The sequence below is a fragment of the Octopus bimaculoides genome, chromosome 4 (assembly GCF_001194135.2).
Source record: "Octopus bimaculoides isolate UCB-OBI-ISO-001 chromosome 4, ASM119413v2, whole genome shotgun sequence".
NCBI classification, from domain to species: Eukaryota; Metazoa; Mollusca; class Cephalopoda; order Octopoda; family Octopodidae; genus Octopus; species Octopus bimaculoides.
Genome location: NC_068984.1, coordinates 102,999,261 through 103,004,834, shown reverse-complemented (window position 1 = coordinate 103,004,834; position 5,574 = coordinate 102,999,261).

Here is a 5,574-nt window from a genome sequence, read left to right as displayed (position 1 = left end):
TACACACACACGCACATACAGACACTGACAGACAGACAGACAGATACACACACACACACACACACACACACACGAACACACACACACACACACACACACACACACACACAAACACACACACACGCTATAAGAAAAACGTTGCAATGCGGGACGAGAGAAGAGAAGGCGCGCTAGATTGGACACTTTTCATCGACACACCGTTCTACAGCTAGTATCCTTGACTTACTTGTGTGATGATTCAAGCACAGATCGAGGTTGAGTGTTAGACATCGAGAAGGATGCTAGGCTTATACTGATTTCCACTAGTTGGATAATAGAATGGTTCACAAAAACAACATTCACATTCTATGGTGGATTATGAGCAGACAAGGACCACCTTGTGCATTGACAAAGGCAATTTGAGCTGTACATCCAAGCAAGGCCGGATTTATAGGGGGTCGAAGAGGGCAATTGCCCGCGGCATGCAATAGATATAGGGCCCTCCTGCTATGAAGGATATGTAGCACTCAATATAAGGGGGACCTACCTCTCAGCAACTTGCATGCAGATGCTTTCTTTCAATAACCAAACATATCTTTAAAAATGTAATGGATCCTCTTTTTAAATAAATAACCATAGTTTTAACTACATTAGTGACATCAATTCATTCAATTAAAAATCACTTTGCTACCCATTTCCAAAGCAGTCACAATGCCCATGGAAATTAATTGTAGTTCCTTTTTGACATTGACAGAAAACACTCCAAAAAACAAAACACTCCAAAAAATGTATGTATGTATCTGTATGTGTGTGTATGTTTGTGTATGTCGGTGTGTGCGTGTGCTCGCGTGTGTGTATTGTTTATGAGTGTGAGAGGGATTATGGATGTGGAAAGAGATAGATGAAGAGATTGATAGAAAGAAGTTATAGTATCGAGTTCAGATTCCTTCTTTCAATGCATGACTGAGCATAGTGACCTTAGATTGACCATCGGCCGTTAAAGACACACACATACACATACACCCACCCATTTACACACAGACACACATACGAACACACATACACAAATACGCACACACATATATTGCCATTGAAAACTTCATTATTTCAGTGAGGCATTGAAAACTGGTCTTATTTTACAAAAGAGCAAGTAAATAATGTGTTCCAAAATTTTAATTTTCAATTTAGTTTTTAATTATAGAATTACATCAAGCAACAGCTCAAAGCATTTTTTTCAGCTTTAGAATTATTGCTTTTATGTTCACATGATTTCATTAAACTGAGTCTTTTTCGTTATTTCTTTTTTTCTTTCTTCCTTTCGCTGGGAAAGGCGACCGGTCCTCCTCTGCCTGGTGGCTATCGTCAAAGAAGTTTTAGATAGACGCCTTTGAAGGGCTTGAGGACTGGAAAACTAAGGAAATTTTAGGTTTGATGAGAGTTACCTTTATGTATGAATGTGAATGGGAAAACTGACGAGGTTTGATGAACCTATTTCTAGATGTGAGAGAAGAAACTAGGAGGGATTACTTTTAATGCTTCTTATACTCTGAGTAAACTTTCAGTTTGTGCATTGTTTTCATCCGATTTGCCCCAGCGAGTGATCCCGATTACTGAGGATGCTATCTTGAGGATTTTTGTTTGTTGGCACTCCGTCGCTTACGACATCGAGGGTTCCAGTTGATCCTATCAACGAAACAGCCTGCTCGTGAAATTAACGTGCAAGTGACTGAGCTCTCCACGGACACGTGTACCCTTAACGTAGTTCTCAGGGGTATTCAGCGTGACACAGTGTAACAAGGCTGACCCTTTGAATTACAGGCACAACAGAAACAGGAAGTAAGAGTGAGAGAAAGTTGTGGTGGAAGAGTACAGCAGGGTTCACCACCATCCCCTACCGGAGCCTCATAGAGCTTTAGGTGTTTTCGCTCAATAAACACTCACAACGCCCGGTTTGGGAATCGAAACTGCGATACTATAACCGCGAATCCGCTGCCCTAACCACTGGGCCATTGCGCCTCCACTATCTTGATGATATTCTATTGTTATATCTAGTGTTTTGTTGATATTTTCTTCTCCTTACTCGAGTGAAACCTCACTTTAAATTTTATTGCGAAGTTGTATTATACCTTAATGTCTTGGGCCCAACGTATGGCCAACATAAAGAATTATTATTATTAATGCCGTACAAAGGGGATCCATTACGCTAAGGGTGGTGAGAGAGAAGCATAAGCGTGTTTGGTATGTTGGCTGCGGTGACGTTAATGATGATAATGGTAAGTGAAAAAAGAGAAAGGGAGACAAACAAGCAAAGAGGGAAGAGAGTGAGAGAATTAAAATATTGATTGACAGAGAGGGAAAAAAGTGCATGTGCATATATATATACATATGCAATATAAACGCGCAGAAAAATGTGTATGTTGTTTTTTGTGTTCGTATGTTTTTATGTGTAGTTTTTATGTTTGTATGTGTGTGTGTGTAAGTACACATGTATGTGTATGAATTGTTGGACTGATGGATAGATGGATGGGTGGATGTGTGTTTGTGTGCGTGCGTGTGTGTATGTGTTTGTGTTTGTGTGTGTGTGTGTGTGTGTGTGTGTGTGTGTGCGCGCGCTTGTGTATCTGATGATCTGAGGTCTGTAGGCACCTGTTGTCATTGTGGTGGTGGAGAGGAAAGCAAATTGCGGGCAAATGAGATGAAGAGATACAGTTGAAGAGGATGTTGTGATAGGTGGTCTCTCTCTCTCTCTTTCACACACATACATACACACACACAGAGTCTCTCCCCACCTCTCTCTCTCACTCACACAAGCACGAATAACCAGAGAGATGTAATAGTTTGTTCTGCTGATGACGTCGGTATGGTTAGATAAATGGAGGCAGTGGTTATAAACAGTAACGATTTGGCAGTGAACATTAAAATTATTTTAGGATTGTTGAAAGAATAATGTATACAGCCAATGCTCTAAACAATTGTACGAAATCGAAGAATAAATCTATATATGACATTATTCTGCTATGAAGCAACAACGTGATAATTCTTTAACAGATTTTCATACTCTTAATAAGCGGGGTAATTCCACGGATATGGCTGGTTATTAATTAATACTGACACTTGATTGACAACCTTTAAACTGTGGGACAAAATGCTTTGCGCTAGAAATTCCAGTCGTTTACGTTCAGGGATCAAATCCTGCTGAAATTACGTTTGCCTTTCAAGATCGATAAAATAAGCAGTACCAGTCAAATACCGAGGACGCTAGTTCTGACTTACCCTCCCCTCAAAAATTTCTGGCCTTGAGCCTTGATAACAAAAAATTATTATTATAATCCACTTGGGATCTTTTTGGCTTGACGGGCAACACTTGTTTTCTTAACGAAACACTTTCAAACTTGGGACACTGGTAGAATGTGTCATATAAAACAACTTTTTCTCTTAGCCTTCTTAACAAAAAATTGTACATCGCAAGTTATTTCATGTTAAAGTTGTCGTATTTCTGTAATTTCAACCAATCACTGACGTCTATTCAACTGAATACAGTTACTGCTGTTTTGTAAACAATAATTTTTTGCCGGTGACAAAACTGTTATTCCCTGTTGACATATTTCATCCGGTGTTTTGGTTTGTTTTCTTTTGAAGCAGACAAAATTACAGAAAAATGGTAATTTATACGCATATATTGTTTATATAATAAATTACGCTGTGCGCATCTGTGTTTGTAACAATTTTTCGCTAATTGAAAAAATAAGCATATCGGAAATGTCAGAACTAACAGGAATTAATACCATATACACCGCCACAGCAGTAACTGTATTCAACTGAATAGACGTCAGTGATTGGTTGAAATTATCGAAATAAGACAATTTTTAACATGAAATAACTTCGAATACAAAATTTTTTATCTGTTCTATAACACAAAATATACAAGTATACGAAGTTTGAAAGTGTTTCGGTACCAAAAACACTACATAAAACATAAATGAAAAATGTTGCCCGTCAAACCAAAAAGATCCTCGACTTGTCACTCCCCAAATAGTAGGTACGTCTTCTTCTTCTTCTTCTTCTTCTTCTTCTTCTTCTTCTTCTTCTTCTTCTTCTTCTTCTTCTTCTTCTTCTTCTTCTTCTTCTTCTCGGTTCGATGTTACCGCTTCACCCTCTCAAGGTCGATGAAATAAATACCAGCTGAGTACTGGGGTCGATGTAATCCATCCAAAATTTGAGACGTTGCGCTTATAGTGGAAAGGATTATTATTATTATTATTATTATTATTATTATTATTATTATTATTATTATTATTATTAGTAGTAGTAGTAGTAGTAGTAGTAGTATTAATCATCATCATTATTATCGTTTTATTATTAGTGTTGTTGTTCTGGTCGTTACTTAAGATTTGGATATTTGTTAGCTGTATAGAAAAGATTTTCTGTAAAGTTTGGATAATTTCACGAAAGAAATTGGATAATTTTACGATGGCGGGGGTCTGCCAGAATATGTGTCATATCTCAAAGTTTTGTAGGGAGGTCTTCGTGACATTTAATCTTTCTCTCCTTTTATCAGTTTTCTAAACGTATGTCCTCCTAACGCAATGACCAAACACGCCCCTAAGATGACAAAAGGAGCAAAACATCACGACTCACGAGATGGAAATACAAAGAGAACCAAGTATACATAGCTTTCTTTTCAAAGCAAGCAAAAGGGTAAGATCAGCCCTTTAACAAAAAGGAACAACATTTTTCAGAACATTTTGAAAGATGCAGCAAGCCATAGCAACAACAATATTTCGCATTCATATTATTTGCCAATGAAAATCCTAAGAAGTAGTTTTGGCATTTCAGCAGAAAACAGTATCATTGTAAACAAAACGTTTGACAAAATTAATAACATCAGTCACAGGAACAGTCACAACAAAAGCCCTCAAATTTGTAACAACAATATCAATAACATACGCACAAATTTGTGCACATAGTGAAACGAAACTGTCTCTAATCCATATCTGCTTCCGTACTTGGCGAGCAAGCTTCTAAACAAAAGGACTTTAACATGGAACATTTAAATGAGAAAATGACTGCATGGCACCGTTATCATAAGACGTGTACTTCTCTGCTTCTCTGCTGGGAACTATCATCCAAGCATGAAAGTCAATACTGGGTGATTCCCCTGCTTCTTGTCAAGGCTACAACAAGTTTCAATATATTCACCTAAGAGTAATTGAAGGCATCCTTCTTAGATATAGGGAGAAGGAGAACACATGCTACAAAATGCAATGATTTCAAACACTGAGAATGGAGAGAGAAAAGAACAAGTTCAATTGCTACATGACACACATGCTGATAAATTGATTCCACAGTATTTGAAGCATTGAATATCGGAGACACCATAAATGACATTGGTGACCAAGTTAATCTTTGGCTATTAGTCGCATTCGTGGAGTTATATGACAGGCAGACAGCGCCGACGCAGTTTTTTTAATATCATGTGGTCAGATGAGATCACTTTAGACATAAATATAACTTGACATTATCACATTATCACATTATCGCAAAACAGTCCAAGAGTGGTGCAATTTACCAAGTCCCCTATATATATATATATAT